Genomic DNA, 20,801 nt, shown 5'->3' with positions numbered 1-20,801 from the left:
AATTCAGGATTGATAAAGTGAAACAAATATTACACATTCTTAAGTGGCTTTTGGAAAACATTGGAGTAAAGGAGGAAAAATATTTTTATCAGTGGTATTTATAAATGTAAGCATCTTACTCAAGAGATGTCAATACTGTAGGAACAAGGACAGAAACTGTTGAGGATAAAGTATGATAGTGTGATGGCAAATGTAAGCGAGGATATGCTCTATGTTTTATATAGTGATACTATATATAGTTATACCTTTGTCCATTATAATAAGGATTGCTTCAAAAGCTGGACCATTGCTCCCAAAGACAACTCAACCACACTGAACAATTCATCTGCCAAACACTTTGAAAATAAGTTGGGGAGATCCCAGGAAATGACACTATTTCATCACATGCGACATATTTGTTCCTGACCATTTTTCTCACAGAGGACATTATGATATAGTTCAGTCTGTCATGTGCAGCAGATCATGCTATTGTGCCTAGAGACTTTCCTGAATGAGAAAGATAGCTATCAGTTGGATTAATTACTCCTCCAAATGACAGATCAATTTTAAGGATTATTTAAAAAAAATATCAAGGCTTGTGATGTCACTTTTAAGAACCTGTCAACCAGAATTTTCACCTCTCAACTTCAAGCTGAGTTCCGAATACCTTTCTCTTTCATTTGAGAAAAAAAAGTCAACAAATAACAAAAAAAAAAAAAAATCACCACACGTTACTATTCTTTAGTAAGGCATTAATAAACGATTTTTCTGTGACATATGACTTAAGACGGAAAAATTCTTTATCCTGACAGTTGCCACATGCAGAAGATGGCTGGTTTGAGTCATAATGTTAAATGCTGCTTCTCTCATTTTCACCTTTAATTTTAATTAAGACTTGATGAAAGCAAGTCAGCTTCAAACCGTGCAGATAAATTACATTTAATAAAAAAGCACAGCTTTTACTTTATTTTAATGTAATTAGCTACAATATGTTAATACTTTAATAACAATTATTGTAGTCACGCTATTAATATTCAGTTTGAAATAATATATTATGTACCATTTTAACCACCAAACAAGTCTGGCAATGATGATAAATTGGAGAAGAGGGGATCATAGCATGTAATGATCTTCAATATATACAAAAAAGGTAAACTTCAACCTTCCTTCAACCATTCACTCATCCAATATCTAATTATACTCCAGTGTGACCAAGTAACTGAACATTGTGTAGGAGTATATAGACAGAACTGACTATAAGAACAGCACAGTTAATTGAGGAGCGAGCACTCTTACATTATAACTTCTTATTAATCTTGGTGATTTGGCGAAAAATAACCATCTAAAGCTCCAATAACGAGCAAGATCTGCTCCTTCCATGTGACAGCTGATACCTTAGATCATACTGATTGACCTCATGGGAATGCAATGTACCTCTCTGTGCATCTCCCACCCACTGGTTTTGTCAAAATATGGGCTGAGCCTCCATAGATATAGTGCCTGTCATTAAAACTAAAAAGGACTGAAGTTCAGACTTCCTTCATTTCATGCCACGAAAGGAAAGTTCAGCCTAGAAATTATTTTGTAGTAAACCTAACAGCAACAGGATATTGTTTTGACTAGCTAAACTTGTGTGATTGGATGCTGTTTTGACAATTTGTGAAGGGGAAAAAAAGTGTTGCTGAAATGGATTTGGCTCACTGAGCTAGTATTATCCCTGGTGACTGTCATTCTGTGCTACTGAAACTAAATGCAGAAACAAGATATGAGTGTCTAGTCCATATGTTAAAAACCTTTTTTTTCCTCAGATGTGAACAGATTGCAAAAACCTGTGCACGGATGATGTCTCATGTCTAAACAAAAGTGGCAAGAAGTGTGAATTACACCCTCTCTCTCTCTCTCTCAGTGGGATTCAAGTTGCAAGCATCATTACAACAAATGTCAATAGTTGGTAATACATCCAAAAATAGGACCTGCCATTCATAATGGCATAAGGATATTCAAAATGTATGCCAGTGAGGGTTATGCTGATCACCGAGCTGGAGTTTTTAGAAAGATTATTGATAGATTTCACATTACTGTCATTAACATTTTAATGTAGCTAAGAATTCCAAAAGAATGTAATATGATATGATTGCATAAATAAGTAAGTAAATGGCAGATAACATAGATGATGAGATGGATAGACAGATAGATACCGTGTTTCTCAAAAAATAAGACTGAGTCTTATTTTCTTTTAGACTTAAAAATAAGCACTTAGGCTTATTTTCGAGATGGTCTTACTTTTTTTGAGGTGCAGCAGGCCAGACTCAGTGAGCTGGATGCGCCATGGATGCATCGTCACCTCCATTCTGAACCTTCAACGTTTTGGCGCTGAAAGAGGTTTTTTGGCCAATGGGAAGAAAATGGGGAGGGGGATTTTCCTGCTTGCCATCCTTCCCTCAGTCTGTGTTGAGCTTGAGGAATGGATGACAGGCAGGAAAATTTCCCTCCCCATTTTCCTCCCGTTTTCCAAAAGGCCTCCCGTGAGCCTCCCCAAAAAGGGTAAAAGCAAAGCAACTGGCCATGGATTGGTGGATGTATTGGTGGATGGATGATAGATGATAAATAGATGAATGGAGGATGGATGAAAGATAGATAGATAGATAGATAATAGATGGATGGATGGATGGATGATAGATGATAGATAGATGGATGAGGATGGATGGATGGATGGATGGATGGATGGAGGATGGATGATAGATAGATAGATAGATAGATAGATAGATAGATAGATAGATAGATGATAGATAGATAATAGATGGATGGATGAATGGATGGATGGAAGATAGATAGATAGATAGATAGATAGATAGATAGATAGATAGATAGATAGATAGATAATAGATGGATGGGTGGATGGATGGATGGAGGATGGATGATAGATAGATAGATAGATAGATAGATAGATAGATAGATAGATAGATAGATAGATAGATAGATAGATAGATAGAAATTAACATTAGTTTTGAGGTTAAAATGAAATCTACCATGGATTGCTTTTATCTGGAACTCGTGTGACTCACCAGATAGAATCAAATTATTTATTTTCCCATAAACTGACAATGTGTGTGTGTGTGTTAAAGTGTATATTGCAGATATATAATATCTTTTTTTGTTTACTTATTTCTTTGCCTACTCCTACTCTGAAGTTGAGCAATATAAAATAGCTGATTTTGTATTCAGTATGGTGGGAAAACTTCACGCATTTGTCCCTTTCTTTCCTTGCATCAGATAGCATAACCTTTCAGCAACCACTGTAATTTGGGAGTCATCATAATACAGTATATGGGATGTCAATGATGTTGAGCAACTTGATAGACAGTTTCATTTTGCTTCTTACTGTAACCATGTAACTATAACCATATAGTAAAAACTGGAAGAGAAAATTGGGAAAGAAATGAAAATGTCACATTTGCTCTGGGACAGAGGTCTGTAAAACACTAAAGCTTTAGCTAAAATAAGAAAGTGTGGAATAGAATAGTGTATAATTATGTCTGAAAGCCAAGTTGTGCTATTTTTTTATTCAGATTTCTCCCAATAAATTACAATTATGGATTCCTGCCAGTTTCCAATAAACTCATTCGCTAACAATTCAGATAGAGATAGGGCAATAATAGTGTCCAAATGGTTACAAAAAAGGCCTGCCTTCTGATCCCTTTATATATATATATATATATATATATATATATATATATATATATATATATATATATATATATATATATATATATATATATATATATATATATGTATATATGTATATATATATATATATATATATATATATATATATATATATATATATGTATATATGTATATATGTATATATATATATATGTATATATGTATATATGTATATATGTATATATATATATATAAATTCACTAGCTGGGTGAGTGGTATTCCCATGATGTATTCTTTAAAAACATAATAATAACCATAAGGATATTTAGAGGCAGTGATTCCCATCAGCTGGAAATGAAGACCTAAGGCCTCTGGTCATTTTGTCCAAGATTTACAGGAAAAAATGTTCCCCTCAAACAGGGGTGAAATACTCTGAAGTCTGCTACTGGTTTGCTTCACGCACGCATGTGAGCAAAGCCCTCATGCATGCCAAACTCATGAATGCACACCACAGGCGCTAAGAAGCCTTTTCTGAGTCTGCAAAGGTAAGTAGAAGAGTGGGGGGAAACAGCTGTGCCGCATGATTTAGATTAACTAGAAAGCAGGATTTCCTGCTTTCTAGCGAATATAAATTGTGTGGCACAGCTGATTGTCACACAGCTGATCTTCAGAACTTTTTAAAACTTTTTTTAGTATTTTTTAATGCTTAAAAAGTAAAAAAAAAAAAAAAGTCCCAAAGATCAGCTGTGCATCACGCAATCGTAGAAACTTTTTTTATATTTTTTTAAGCATTATTTTACTACTGGTTCCATGAACTGGTAGCATTTTTTACTACCAATTCAGGCAAACCGGCTCGAACCAGTAGCATTTCACGCCTGCCCTCAAGGTTTGGTAGGGTAGCAGCCATTAAAATGATTCTAAAACATACGCACAATTCGTGTAATTTTTTCCAACTCAAAGAAAATATATTCAGAAGTTATCCTGATTGACTGTTTTTCATTTTATGTGCTGGAGAAAGTGGCAAAAGAGAGGTCGGTTACAATGGGAAAGATTGAGTTAGGGTCTGTAAAGGGGGAAAAAAATCCAGAAAAAAACTTCCCTACAACTTTTATAGGAGACACAGATGGGCAGTGATTAGGATTGTTGCTAGTTGAGCTATTCTTATGCCCTTCTGATCATGTGATCAAAAGCAATGTTATACAGCCTACCCTCTGCTTCCTAGGCATACACGCACTTGCAACTATCTCCATTGCTGGTAAATGGGTCGGGAACAGTTGTGAAATCCATTTTTTTTTTACTACCAGTTCTGTGGACATGGCTTGGTGCGTTAATTTTAATAGGGTAAATATAGATAAATATAGCCCATACAGCAGTGGTGAAATTCAATTTTTTTTACTACCGGTTCTGTGGGAATGGCTTGGTGGGCGTGGTGTGGCTCGGTGAGTGTGGCAGGGGAAGGATACTGCAAAATCCCCATTCCCTCCCAACTCCTGGGGGAAGGATTCTGCAAAATCCCCATTCCCACCCCACTCTGGGGCTATTCAGAGGTGGTATTTGCCAGTTCTCTGAACTGCTCAAAATTTCCACTACCAGTTCTCCAAAACCTGTCAGAACCTGCTGGAATTCACCCCTGGTTAGAAAAATAAATTTATAACCTCCATTTTTATATAGGTAGTCCTTGACTTATGACCACAAGTGAGCCCAAAATTTATGTTTTTAAGTGAGACATTTGTTAAGTGAGTTTTGCCCCATTTTACGACCTTTCTTGCCACTGTTGTTAAGTAAATAATTGCATTTGTTAAATTAGCAACATGGTTGTTAAGTGAATCTGGCTTTCCCATTGACTTTGCTTGTGAGAAAGTCACAAAAGCTGATGACATGACCTTGGGACATGGCAATGGTCATAAGTATGAACCAGTTGCCAAGCATCTGAATTTTGATCACAAGGGGATGCTGCAAAGGTTGTAACTGTGAAAAATGGTCATAAGTCACATTTTTCAGTGCCATTGTAACGTTGAATGGTCACTGAGTGAACTGTTGTAAATCGAGGACTACATGTTCATCACTTTTTTCTGTATATTTGATAGTATATTAGATTTTAACAAGCTGTTCTACATAAATGAAAAAAAGTAGAAAAATCTCTACTTTTATATTCTGTTTTAGAACAGAATTCTTAAATCTTTAGTCATATATATATACAAATGGGGATGTGTGTATGTGTGTGTGGATAGATGGATGGATGGCCAGATGGTTGGATGATACATTTGCTATTACTGCCTCATAGGAAGGGGGAGGGGAGAAGGAGGAGGAGGAGGAGTTGACTTCTCAATGTGAGGGCACAAAAGTAAAATGAATCCAGAAATTAGAGAACATTCTATTTCTATAAAAATATAATCAATAGAAAATTGATTATACAAACTAGTATTAGGACCGAGTGTGATTGTAAGTAAAATCATTGGCTCTCTCTGGATAGTCAACCCCAGTTGTACATCTAGCAGTTGTGATTAAAATGCTTCTTTTGCAAAAAAAAAAAAAAAAAAAAAAGCCCAAAAACTTCAACATGTTGCTAATTAATACTACAAGTGTTCAAGTCCACCCTTCAAATCTACTTCTGCCTTTCTTAAAAAAAGTATATATACTTATTTATTTAAATGTATTGGCATCCCAGCTCCAGTGGATTCTGGGTATCGGGCAAAACTAAACTAAACCAATAAATAAATAGCTTTCCCCCCATTTGTTGGCATTATATTCATCAGAGCTTTTTAATGACTGGGATAAAGGTTTGTGAAGCCACTGATATCTCTTACAATGTTCCTTGATAATCTCCTGTAATTGCTATATTTTATCACAGTGCTTGTTGGAACTGTAATAAGTTCTACAGCAATGTCTGGGAATTGAGTCCCTTATTAAACTATTTTCATGGCTGCCTATGTGTCAACATTTCATAACAACTTAGTTCATTTTCTAATCATGGTTACTAATAATCACAAGGCATTACAAAGCCCTAGAGATCTTGGAGACTGGAATTGTAGAATTTCAGACAGGGCAAATGTTATGTATCTAATTTTGGAGGGGAAATTAGAGCGGGAAAAAGCTTGATGGTCATTGGCTAACACACTTGGCAAGTAGCTATATAAGGAGAATTGTTAGACTGTAAAGTTGCTGGATTCTCACTGTACATTAAAGAGTTGTAGTTCACTTCGACCTGGCTCCTGGCTCCTCATTTGCCCTATCTAACACTGGCGACGAAGGTGGGATTGAGGTAGACCAGGAGCTGGACAAGCTCATAAACCAGGGTATGCTAGTGCCGGTCAACCATACAAAATGGGAGACCCTGATAGTCACCCCAATTAAATCTGACAGGTCTGTGTGCATATGCGCTGACTATAAGTGCACCCTCAATAAAGCCCTACAGCAGAGTGCCTATCCTGTCCCTATTGTGCAACACCTACTCCATTCCCTGGGTCCCGGCAAGGTTTTCGCTAAGTTAGACCTTGAGCAGGCGTACCAGCAATTGCCAGTAGATGATGCCACCACGGAAGCACAATGTTAGCATTCCAGAAAACCCCCAACTCCCAGTAAAGATGCAGAAGCAGGCATTTTTCAAAGTTCTCTTTACTAGAAATAGGTAAACTGGCACATCTGGGAAATCCCGAATCTGAAAAGCCCGGGCTTTCCTTCAGTAATTCAAAGCTCCCAAAACCACCCCCTTTCTCCTCAATCGATCACATATTCCAATCAATGTCCATTCCACCTCGACTCAGCCCCTGACCACTCCTCCTCCAGATGCTGGATCACCCTGACCTTGACTGATAGAAAGAATGCTATTTTGTCTACTAATTCCCCTCTTCTAAAACCCCCCTCCTACTTTCCCACACATGAGGAGGTGGCAGCATTGAAGCTTCTGGCCTAATATGGCTTCCAAGGCTGACAAGTGTCCCCCCCTGCAGAAAGAACCACATCCTGAAAAATAAAACAGACAAAACAAAAGAAGGGATTTTCCCTTAGCACCAATACCTTTAACCCCCCCCTCTCCCATCCAGGAGAACTTTTTGGTTTGTCAAGAAATTTGTCATGAAACTGTTTCACGAGCGCATCAGCCTTCACATCCCAACTCTTAACCCAAGTAGCTTTAGCCAAAGGGTAACTTTCCAGTGCACCAAATATTGTAATCGACCCCTGTAGAGTCTAGAGTGTAGGATTTTCTTCACCTCATAATGAGTCTCCCCTTATATTACTAAAGGAGGGGGCAGAGCAGCTGGCAAAGGTCTGAGGGTAGATTCTCTGACCAGTTTCAATAAACTGCTGTGGAAAATGGGCTGTATCTTCCCTAATATGCGAGGGAGCCTAAGTTGGACAGTCACTGGGTTAATCACTTTCACTATAGGAAAGGGACCTATGAATTTGGGTCCAAACTTCTTGCTGGGCACCCTCAATCTTAGGTACATGGTTGACAAATACATCTTATCACCTATTCAGAAAGGTGATTGGAGACCCCAGTGTTTGTCGGCCTGGGCATAGAGGTACCTTCAAGTGCACCAGGCTGCAATTTGGGGTTAGCGTTGCCCCTGGACTGTTTCAAAGTGTCATGGAACGCCTTTTGCAAGGACTGCCGGGAGTTGTACCCTATTTCAATGATGTTTTAGTCACCGCAGCAGATGAGCAACAGCTGCGGGATCGATTGAGGGGAGTGCTAACTATATTCAGGAACACGGGACTACAAGTTAAAAGGGACAAATGCCAGATTGTTGTACCCACAGTTGAGTTTCTATGGTACAAGATTGATGAGGTTGATATCTACCCCACAGAGAGCAAAGTCCAGGCTATTCACAACACACCTACCCCAACGAACCGGGTGGAACTTCAGGCGTTCCTGGGACTTTTAAACTTTTATTCTATTTTCTTGAAAGACAAAGCCACAGTGGCCGAACCACTCCACAAACTATGGCCCAAACAGTCTTTGTGGGTTTGGGGTAGGGCGGAAACCGCGACATTTGCAGCTGTCAAAAGACTCCTCCTGATCCAACACAATGAACTGCTTCCCCTTGTCCTCATCTCTGATGCTTCCCCTTTTGACATTGGGGCTGTTTTGACTAGAAGCCCCCATCACCTATTTCTCCCACACCCTGCCCAGCGCTGAGAGAAATTACAGCCAGATGGACAGGGAGGCACTGGTGGCTGTTGCTGAGGTTAAAAAATTTCATGAGTATCTGTTTGGAAAGACTTTTGAACTCATTTCTGATCACCTACCCCTGCTAGGACTTTTGGCTGGGGATCGCCCCACCCTGGCGGCCATGTCCCCCAGTCTTACTAGATGGGCTATTTTTCTGGCTGCGTACTCATACCGACTTGTCCATCGACCAGGTCGGAGCCTTGGGCATGCCGATGCTCTCAGCAGGTGCCCACTGCCAAAATTGCTGGAGGACCCGACTCCAGGCATCCCTTACTGACTCTATGGACTCTGGCCCTAACATTTCTGCTGAAGTTGCGAGGGCCTCTGCTAAAGACTCTGTGTTGAGAACTGTTATTAGCTGGGTGCATAGGGGATGGCCGAACGGCCCTGTTGGTGGGGAATTTAAACCGTTTGTCTGTAAACAACACGAACTGTCTATGCAAGGGGGCTGTTTACTATGGGGGGACCACGTCTTAATTCTGCCTTGCCTAAGAAAAGCAGTATTGGCTACATTACATATTGGCAGTCTGGTATTGTTAGAATGAAGGGATTAGTGAGAAGCTATGTATGGTGGCCTAATATGGACAATTGTATTGCTGAGTGGGTAGCTAAGTGTACTTCCTGTCAAGAGTCTCGCTCAGCTCCCCCAGTAGCCCAGACCAAAGAGTGGGAAAGGCCCCGAGCACCCTGGTCACACATTCACATCGAGTTTGCAGGACCATTCCACGGCCAAACATTTCTGATCGTAGTGTATGCTTATTCTAAATGGCTGGAGGTCATTCTGATGCACTCCACCACTGCGGAGGCTGTAGTTAAGGCACTCCGGAGGCTATTAGTCACGCATAGCCTACCAGACACCCTGGTCTCTGATAATGGGCTTCAATTTACAGCAACACAATTTAAGGGATACTTGGCCGAAATAGGGGTCTGACATGCCCTCATGGCACCTTTCCATCCGGCCAGTAATGGTCAAACTGAAAGGATGATCAGATCGGCCAAAGAGGCTTTGGCCAGACTTGGTCTGGGGGATTGGCAGGCCAGGATTGAAACTTTTCTAGTGGCACAACATGTTACCCCATGTATGGCAATGGGAAGAAGCCCGGCAGAGCTCCTAATGGGTCGACGACTCCGCTACACCCTAGATAGGCTCCAGCCCAATTACTCCCCTGAGGGGTATATGGAAGCCGAAAATGGGACAAGGAGTTTCCCCATAGGTGTCTGCTGTATTCGCAAGGAATTATGCAGAGGGTCCTGTCTGGGTAGCTGGGCATATTCACGAAATCACCAGGCCCCAGTCATATATTGTGGAAGTTAGTAATGGGAAGGTATGGCGAAGACATATTGATCAGCTAAGAAAGCATATTGCCCAGGCAGAGCTCGACGAACCAGAATACAACTAATACAATCCAGTCCCTGACTCACCAATCATTAATCCAACTGGTAACTCAAACCCGAAGGGGCCGGAAGCCTTACCTGATGACTTCAGTGTCCAGTGCTGCCTCCATGAAAAACCAGGCCCATCTGAAATGTGTGACGCCCATAAGAAATTCCAGGAGGTTCCATTGGCTGGGCTAGGAGAGACAAAAGTTCCCTCCGACTAGCCCAAATCTCCACCTCAAATTGAAATGCGCAGGTCAACTAGAATCAGGGAACGCCCTAGTCATTTGCATGATTATGTATGTAAATAGTTGATAAAATGCCTTCTGGGAGGGGAGGAATGTTATGTATCTAATTTTAATGTATCTAAATTAGACCGGGAAAAAGATCAATGATCATTGGCTAACACACTTGGCATGTAGCTACATATATAAGGAGAGCTGTTAGACCGTAAAGTTTCTGGATTCTCTTTTTTTTTTATTAAAAAGTTTTACAAGACAGAAAACATTTTTTACAAATTTCCCCCCTCTCCCTCTATCCCCTCCCCCTCCCCCTCTCCCCCCTACCACCCCCCCTCCCCCCAAAAATTCCCAGAGCAAAATACAGGGTATAGCATTTATCAATCATAAGCTAAACTAAACTAACAATCTATAAATTCCCGCACCTCCCCTAGAACCTTAACTCCCCTTGTACAATACAGATGCATTTCTGATATTCTAGTCAATCGTAAGCTATTTGGTATTTCCTAGTCTGATATTTATTTTGAATATAATCAATCCATCTTCTCACTCCAGTATATATCTTTCTTGTGTATGATCCTTCAAGTATGCTGAAATTTTCGTCATCTCTGCAAAGTTTGCCACTTTAAATGTCCATTCTTCAATAGTAGGTAAACATTTCTTCTTCCAATATTGTGCTACCAAAAGCCTAGCTTTTATCAGGTTTAAAATCAATTTAGTCTCTATAGCTGTACAATCTGTAATTATGCCCAGCAATAATATGCCCTTCTTCTCTCAATATATTTAATAATATTTAATGATTTCAATTGTAATTTTCCCCTCTCCATAAAAAGAAGTTCTTTATAAGTAATCACCTCTTGTTTTTGTTCTATGCTTATATTCTCTATCGCGTGTCTAGGAATTGCCCATACAGGTATTTTATAATTCAACTTTTTGCAGACACACAACAAAGTATATGACTTTTGAATGTCTTGCCAACTTTCTTATCATACAATAAATAAGCATGCCATCCGTATAACAAGTCGTACCCTTCTATATTCAGTATTCTTTCTTCACTTAAATTAAACCAATCACTAATTGTTGAAAGAACAGCTGCCTCATAATATAATCTTAAATTAGGCATTTTAAGACCCCCTCTTTCACATATATCCTGTATTACTTTTAACTTTACCCTGGGTCTTTTACCCGCCCATACAAAATTATTAATACTTTTCTGCCATTCCTTGAAATTTACATCTTTTTTAAGTATTGGTATCATTTGAAACAAAAATAAGAATCTTGGCAAAACATTCATCTTTATTGCTGCTATTCTTCCCAATAAAGATAATTGTAACTTTTTCCAATTTTCCATTTCTTTCTGTACTTTATGCCATAACACTTCATAATTATTTTTATATAGTTTAACATTTGTAGCTGTAATGGACACTCCCAAATATCTCACCTTTTTTACTATTTCAAAGCCCGTTATTCTTTCTAACTCTTCTTTTTGCTGTATAGTCATATTTTTTGTTATTATCCTTGTCTTTCATTGATTTACTTTAAATCCCGATACTTTTCCATATTGATCAAGTATATCCCTCAGATATATCACCGAATGTGTTGGTTGTGATAGAGTAACAACTAGGTCATCTGCAAATGCTCTTAATCTGTAATCTTGCTGTCTTATTTTAATTCCCTTGATTTCACTTGAACTACGTATTTTATTCAATAATAGTTCTAAAGTTAAAATAAACAATAGTGGAGATAATGGACACCCCTGCCTTGTCCCTTTTTCAATTTTAAAAATTTCTGTTAAACTACCATTAACTATTATTTGGGCCGTTTGTTGTTGATATATTGCTTTAATTGATTGTGTGAAATATTCCCCAAATTGCATCCTTTCTATTACTTTAAGTAGAAATTTCCAATTCAATCGATCAAATGCTTTCTCAGCATCCAAGAAAAAAAGTGCTGCAGGGACCTGGTTGTTTCTCTCCAGATATTCCAATAAGTCAACAATTTGTCTAACGTTACATCTTATTTGTCTCCCTTTTATAAATCCTGACTGGTCATTATGAATCATTTGCTGCATAACTATCATTAATCTATTTGCTAATATTTTAGCAAAAATCTTATAATCAATGTTTAAAAGTGATATTGGCCTATAATTTTCTGGTTTGTTACAATCTTGATCTTCCTTTGGTATCAATGAAATAAAAGCTATTCTCCAAGAAGGAGGCACTTCCCTTCCAGATAAAATTTTATTAAATAAATCCCTAAGTGGTTCCACCATTTCTACTTGTAAATTTTTATAATAAACAGCTGTCAAACCATCTGTCCCTGGGGCTTTACCCATTTTTAACTCTTTGATTACTGAAGAAATTTCTTCAGAAGTTATAAGTTGATTCAATCCTTCCTGTTGCTCCAATGTAAGTGCAACAATATTCTGCTCCTGTATATATCTCTCTATATCTATATCTTGAATTGAGTCACTAGTATATAACTTTGTATAAAACTCTAAAAAAGCTTTCTTAATCAAATTCTGTTGATCCAGCTGTTTTGGCTATCATCCAGTCTCCAACCTTTGTTTTATTGTGAAGGTTGTTGAGAGTGTGGTGACGCGGCAGCTTCCACAGTACCTGGATGAAACTGTCTTACTAGATCTGCTCCAGTCCGGCTTCAGGCCTGGGTACAGCACGGAAACGGCATTGGTCGCATTGGTGGATGATCTCTGGAGGGCTCGGGATAGGATTGCTCCTCTATCCTGGTCCTGTTAGATCTCTCAGCGGCTTTTGATACAATCGGTTGATACAATCGGATACAACCAATTGATACAATCAGTATCATGTTGCACCGGTTGGAGGGGTTGGGGTTGGGGGGCACCGTTTTGCGGTGATTCTCCTCCTACCTCTCTGACCGGTCGCAATCTGTGTTGGCAGGGGGGCAGTGGTCGACCCCGAGGCACCTTGTTTGTGGGGTGCCACAAGGGTCGGTCCTCTCGCCCCTTCTGTTCAACATTTATGTAAAGCCGCTGGGTGAGATCATCCATGGCTTTGGGGTGGAGTTCCATGAGTATGCTGATGACATTCAGCTGTACATCTCCACCCCAGGCCACCCCAACGATGCCCTTGAAGTGATGTCCCGGTGCCTGGAGGCTGTGCGGGCCTGGATGGGGAGAAACAGGCTCCAACTCAACCCTTCCAAGACCGAGTGGCTGTGGCTTCCGGCGTCCCGATATAGCCAGCTGGTGCCATTGCTGGTTATTGGGGGTGAATCATTGGCCCCCACAGAAAGGGCTCACAACTTGGGCATCCTCCTGGATACACGGCTGTCTTTAGAAGAGCATATGATGGCCGTGGCCAGGGGGGCTTTTTATCAGGTCCACCTGACATGCCAGTTGCATCCCTTTCTAGATCGGGACTCCCTACACACAGTCACTCAGGCACTCGTCACTTCCCGCCTGGACTACTGCAATGCTCTCTACATGGGGCTTCCCTTGGGGTGCATCCAGAGGCTCCAGTTGGTCCAGAATGCGGCCGCGTGGGGGATTATAGGAGCGACGGGGCGCTCCCATGTGACACCTCTTCTGCATGAGCTGCACTGGCTTCCTGTGGTTTTCCGGGTGCGCTTCAAGGTGTTGGTGACCACCTTTAAAGCGCTCAATGGCTTAGGGCCGGGGTATCTACAAGACCGCCTTCTGCCGCCAATAGCCTCCCATGGCCAGTTTGCTCACAAAGAGAGGTCCTCCTCAGGGTGCTGTTGGCCAGACAATGTTGGTTGGCGACCCCCAGGGGGAGAGCCTTCTCTGTGGCAGCACCTGTCCTCTGGAACGACCTACCCCCAGAGATACGCACGATACCAGACCTCCGGACATTTTGTCGGGCCTGAAAACACATCTATTTCATCTAGCCGGGTTGGCTTGATCCCATTCTTGTGGTTTTAATTTGTAGTTGGTTTTAACTGGGTTGTTTTAAATTGATGGCCAAAATTATTTAATGTCTTTTAAACTGCTTTTAAATTTTATATGTTGTGTTTTGTTGCTGTGGCTGCCGTGGCTGTTCACCGCCCTGAGTCCTGTTGGAGAAGGGCGGTATACAAATAAAATAAAATAAAATAAAATAAAATAAAATAAAATAAAATAAAATAAAATAAAATAAAATAAAATAAAATAAAATAAAATAAAATAAAATAAAATAAAATAAAATAAAATAAAATAAAATAAAATAAAATAAAATAAAATAAAATAAAATAAAATAAAATAAAATAAAATAAATAAACATCTTTACCTCTATATTCAATCTTAGCAATTAATCATGATTTCTGTTTTTTCCTTATTAGATAAGCCAACCATCTACCTGGTTTATTAGTATTGCAAAACGTATTATGCTTAGCATATTGTAAGTTAGTAGCCACCTGGTCTGCTAACAACATTTTAAACTGCCCCCGTAATATATTTATTGCTTCTTTTGTTCTCTTGTCTTGTGGATTTAGTATAAGTAGTTGCTCTTTCTTTTTTATTTCTTCCTCTAAATCTTTCTGCTTTTTCTGCTGTCTAAGTCTGTGTCTAGTATTCATATGTATTAAAATTCCCCTCATATATGCTTTACTTGCATCCCATACCATCTCCATAGATGTACCCTTATGCATATTCATAACAAAAAATTCTTTCATATATCTTTTGCACTCCTTCACATTTTCTTCATATCTAAACAAATTCTCATTTAACCTCCATGACCGCCTATCTCTCTTTTCCTGATCTAATTCCACCCAAACCGGGCTATGATCAGACAATATTCTTGAGCATATTTTTGTCTTCTTTACCCTAGAAAGGAAATCATTAGTAATTAATATAAAATCAATCCTAGAGAAGGATTGATGTCTGTCAGAGAAAAAAGTAAAATCTTTTTCTTCATTATTCTGCTCATGCCAAATGTCTCTCAACTCCAAATCTTCCATCATATCAAAAAAAGCTTTAGGGAGTTTCGCACGACTTGAAATATTTTGAGAAAGGCTTTTCTTGTCTTTTCGAGTGTCCAATACTCCATTCCAATCTCCCATCAATATAGACGATTTATAATGTATCATTTTGGCATATAAGAGTTTATAAAAATTTTCTTGTTGCTGGTTAGGAGCATATATTCCAACCACAAGTGTTTTCTTTCCTTCTATTAAAAGTTCAATTGCTATATATCTTCCTTGATCATCCACTTCAATTAATTTAGCAGATAGATCTTTGTTTAAGTAGATAACTATACCATTTTTCTTTTCCAGAGCTGATGCAACAAAATGTATACCTAGTCTTGAATTTGTCAAATATTTTTGATCTGATATTCTAATATGTGTTTCCTGCAAGCATATTACATCATTTTTAAATTGTTTGAGATAATGAAATATCTTCTTTCTTTTTTGTGATGAATTTAATCCATTTACGTTCCAGGTCGCCATTCTTGGCTCCTTGAAGCTTTTGGAGCATCAGCTGGAGGTCTTCCTTCATCTGCCTCTTTGGCCTAGCTCCTCCCACCGCTTCTGTTTTAGTAATTTCTTGAGTTGTCACCTGAATTTGTTGCCTTTTTGATTCCAATTCGTTATGTTTCGTGACTGCTTGGGTCTGTCTTTGCTCCTTTACTTCCTCCAAATTTATCAGGGGTTCCCAAACCTGAACAGCATCCAAATGTTGCCCATCCTTAATTGCTACCCCAGCTTCAGCTTGCAAATGTTTCTCTTCTGCCTCCCATTTCTTGGCCATCTCTACCTCCTTTCTCCTCCTCATTTCTGGTGATGGTGGACATCCTGTCTTCAATACATTGATATAGAAATCTTTCGCCTTCCAAACTGTATTAAGAAAGTATCTTTGTCCTGAAAGGTTCAATGTTGGAACATCCCATCTGAACTGAATCTGCCAATTTTTTAATTCATCCACCAAAAAAGCAAAATCCTTTCTATTTCTTAACATTTTGGGAATTTCTTTCAGTATTATAAGCTCTTGGCCTGCAACTTCCACTTTGTTCTTGTAAACTGCATGTAAGATTGCATTTCTGACACTTCTAGTTGTAAAGTAAATCACCACATCTCTTGGCAACTGTTTCTGTCTAGCAATCCAGGAATTAACCCGATACATTTTATCACTCTGAAATGCAAGATCTTCTGGCTGGTCTGCAATCAAAGGTGCCATGGCTTCTGGAATAATCTCTCTTAAATTCTCTAAATTACTTTCTTTCAATCCTCTCACTCTCATTGCAAATTCCATCATTCTGTATTGTAAAAGAGTCATTTCTTCATCTGCCCTTTCTGATTTATTCTGAATTTCTTCCACTTTATTTTCCAAGTTCAAATTAGCTTGACTTATTTCCTCAACCTTCTCATCCAGCTGAACCATATTTTTTGCTAAACCTTGAAATGCAAACGCAATATCCTCTCTTATCTCCTTGTTATGAACCTCAATGACTTCTGTAACTTCCTCAAGTTTTTCTTCCATAACAAAGGTCTGCTTCTTTAAGGATTCTTTCAAAGTTTCTGTGATAGATTCCTTTAATGATTTGTGCAGCATTTCCAAATTAAATGTTTGTGCTTGTGTTTGTATTTGTGGCTCAGCCAAAAGTTGAAGTTTCTTAGAAACCATTTCTTTCTTTCTTTCTTTCTTTCTTTCTTTCTTTCTTTCTTTCTTTCTTTCTTTCTTTCTTTTTACAGCAGAGAAGAAAGCTCAGCAATTTTAATTTATGTAGTTTAATTTGGCAAATCAATTCTTTATCTTTCTCAGTTAACAATAAAGTCTTTAGAATCGAACCACCTTGAACAATGCTGGGTGTTAACAGCTTTAACGAGAGTTAACTTTCACTTTCACATCCTATTAGGCACAAGTGCCATTTTCTTCACTCCTTTAGTCAACTTCAAAAAGTGGCAATTAAGCATGGAATTAAGGGTTTGTTACAGTTTGTTACTTGCGATTGTCTGCTCTCCTGTCTTCACTCCGTCTGCATAGATAATCAACTTAGATCTCAGTGAAGATTGCAGAAGCGGTTGCGACATTTTTTTCTGCTCAAAGCAGAAGCGCCCTGGATCTCGGAGTATTCACCAGATTTCCTGGGGAGCTCTCACCCTCCTATCCCCCAAAACTATTTCAGGGGCTTTCGGGGAGCTCTACCCCTGATTACTCTCCTTTCCCTCTTCTCCCAGGGGAAAGGTTTTCCAGCCGCCGGACAGCTGATTTGCGCTGTCAAGGCGGCTTTACAAGATCGCAGGGCTGGCGCCCCGAGAGAGAGCATCCAGCAACGTCGGCGGTGCCTCCGGAAGTCCCCAAAGTTTCTGGATTCTCACTGTACATTAAAGAGTTGTTATTCACTTCGACCTGACTCCTGGCTCCTCATTCGCCCTATCTAACAGCAAGAACTGAAAAGTTGGCTCAAATCAAATGAATAAATAAATAAATAAAGCAAGCAAGATGAGAGAAGACAAAATCTGGGAATTCAGAACTTGTGCATTGAATTTGAGTCCCATTTCCTCACAAAAGTGAAAGTGAGAAGATATTTTAGTGCTGGGTAATTTATTCCTTTCTCTAGCAAAAACCTTCCTTGTACTGGATAAGAAGCTTTACCACTACTATAACTATATTTTCTTGGGAAAACAATAAAAGACAAACTCTAAGAATGAGAGAGGTTTATGAGGATAAAAAAATAATTGCTTATGTTTATAGCTTTGCCTTAGAAAACACAAGAGCATAACCAACAAAAATCTTGGTCACATATTCAAATAAAAAAACATCCCAAATCAAACAGGATATATCAATTTATTTCCAAAAGACAATCTTTTTTTCACATGAACGTGAAAGATTCAGCATTAAATAGTACCATATGTCTGGTAAAATGACCAACATAAAAGACTAAAGAGAGTTTTTAAAAAATAAATAAATTTAAAGGATATCTTTATCCTTTAATTTCCTATTTTTTTCCTTCTCTTCTTTGCATTTTATATAATAAAAATAAAACCTTAATATGAATATCTTTTTGAAATAAAGGATTGTCCTTTATAATAAAGGACATATGGTCAATGTATCCATATTCTATTAACCCTCTGCAAAATAAAATTGCACATTATCTCAGAAACTTCAGCTTCCAACTGCAGCACCAGATTTTTGTTTTACATCTCGATGCTACACACACACAAGCAAAGCACTCAGGAAATAAGCAAAGTTATCTCAGAGGCATGATCTTGCACTCTGGCACCTACTATAAATCAAACAAAAGCAAAGAAACCAACATACATACATACATACATACTTACATACATACATACACATTGTACATATACATGTAGTCCTTGACTTATGACCTCAATTGAGCCCCAAATCTTGGTTGTTAACTGAGATGTTTATTAAGTGAGTTTTGTCCCATGTAACAAGCTTTCTTGCCATAGTTGTTAAGTGAATCACTGCAGTTGATAATTTAGTAAGCCGGTTGTTAAGTGAATCTGGCTTCCCCATTGACTTTGTTGTCAAAAGATTGCAAAAGATGATCACATGACCTTGGGATACAGCCATGGTCATAAGTATGAACCAGATGCCAAGCTTCTGAATTTTGATCACATGATCATGGGGATGCTACAAAGGTTGTAACTGGGGAAAATGGTCATAAGTCACTTTTTTCAGTGTCGTTGTAACTTTGAAAATTCACTAAATGAACTGTTGTAAATCGAGGACTACATACACATACACATACACATACACATACACATACACATACACATACACATACACATACACATACACATACAGTAACCCTTTGGTTTCCATAGCTTTTTGAATGTGTGCATATGGAAGGCAATGTTCCGCAAATTGTTCATCCTCTTATTACCTAGATTAATATAAGGTGTTCTTTACCACTATGCAAAATACTTCTAGATTGACAGTTTCTAGCCTTAGCTCTCTAGTTCTGCAATGCTCTGTGCAGCATTTCCATCTTTCCCTCCTTAACATCCTTTCTGTGGTAGGAAACAAGACTATCAGTAGAGGACTTCAAATGGAACATGATGTTATCAAGCCTCCCTGAAAAACCCAGTGACTGAGGCAGGACTACTGCACAATAAAACCTTTTGTCAGCAGGCAGCTTTAGTTGCAAAATATCTGCTGAGCCAATAACCCCTTAAATCCTGTACACTAAATCAACCTATCTGTAATCAAAGACATCAGCGTTCCTTTCTGCTCTAAAAGACATAGATAGGACATGTGACTTTTCTGCCTTTCCAGAAGGGCATGTTCCAGTGAAATGTGCATTTCCAACCACCTCACTGTTATCAGGTACACTTTGGAAGATTTTCTATTTTGAGAAGAAATGTTATTAAAGCCTTGAACAGAGGTTGCACCTCTCCATTTGCAAATAATTAGATGGGAAGGTTTATCTCACATAGCTATTTAGCTACTTAAATACATATTTTGGAAATTTTCTGCCCCAAAGCAGCACTGCTGCATTTAGCACCATGTATGGTGATATTTGGATGGGTCCAAAAGATGTGATTCAATACTGCACATTTTACAGAAGAATTTCCAAAGATCTAGTTCCTTAAACTCGCTAAATTGACTTAAAACATTTAAAAGGATTCTTGCCTATCTTTTTTTTTTTACTTGTTTAATCATTCCAGTCCCTTTCTGTACTGCCAGTTCCTGCTATCAAGTGTGAAAGGATTCTTTAATTCAAGAAGAGTCAAGATTGGACTGGCTTGGTTCCATCCGATTAATACAAAGCAAAGGACAGAACAGAGATCTTGTGTCTGTGAATCCTGCTTGGCTACAGTACCAAAAAGCTACTGGCTCATTCATGCTCATGTGAGAAAGCCAAATACACAACATGCAACCTTTGTAGGAAGTTCCGTGCTGAATGCAAAGGCAAAATATGGAGGCTTTGAACATTTTCAATGGAACATTCATACAAGAATCAGTCGCCCACTTAGCTCATCTAGAGGAAGTGTAGCCCAAGTTCAGTAGTATTATAACAGTAACTCAAAGATTGCATTGAGAGGGTAAAAATACTATGGCATCCAATTGTTTACAGACAGCAAATTGTCAAACAAGCTACCATATTTTTCGGAGTATAAGATGCACCTTTTTCCCCCAAAAAAGAGAGTGAAAAACTGGGTGCATCTTACACTCCAAATGTAGTCCTGCCCAGCTTCTCAAACAGAGGTTTCAGAGGCTGAAAAAGCATAAGAAACAAAGCTTCAGAAAAGAAGCCCCCAAACAGAGCTTCAGAAAAGAAGCCCCCAAACAGAGCTTCAGAGGCTTTTTTTCTGAAGCTCTTTTTTTTGGAGGCTTTCAGAGGCAGGAAAAAAAGTTTTTTTCTGAAACAGAGTTTCAGAAGTTTCAGAGGCAGGAAAAAAAGCAAAAAAAAAAAAAAAAAAAA

The sequence above is a fragment of the Pantherophis guttatus genome, chromosome 3, assembly GCF_059756535.1.
Source record: "Pantherophis guttatus breed Tessera chromosome 3, ASM5975653v1, whole genome shotgun sequence".
Lineage (NCBI taxonomy): Eukaryota > Metazoa > Chordata > Lepidosauria > Squamata > Colubridae > Pantherophis > Pantherophis guttatus.
The sequence above is the reverse complement of the archived record's forward strand: the minus strand, read 5'-3'. Positions refer to the sequence as shown.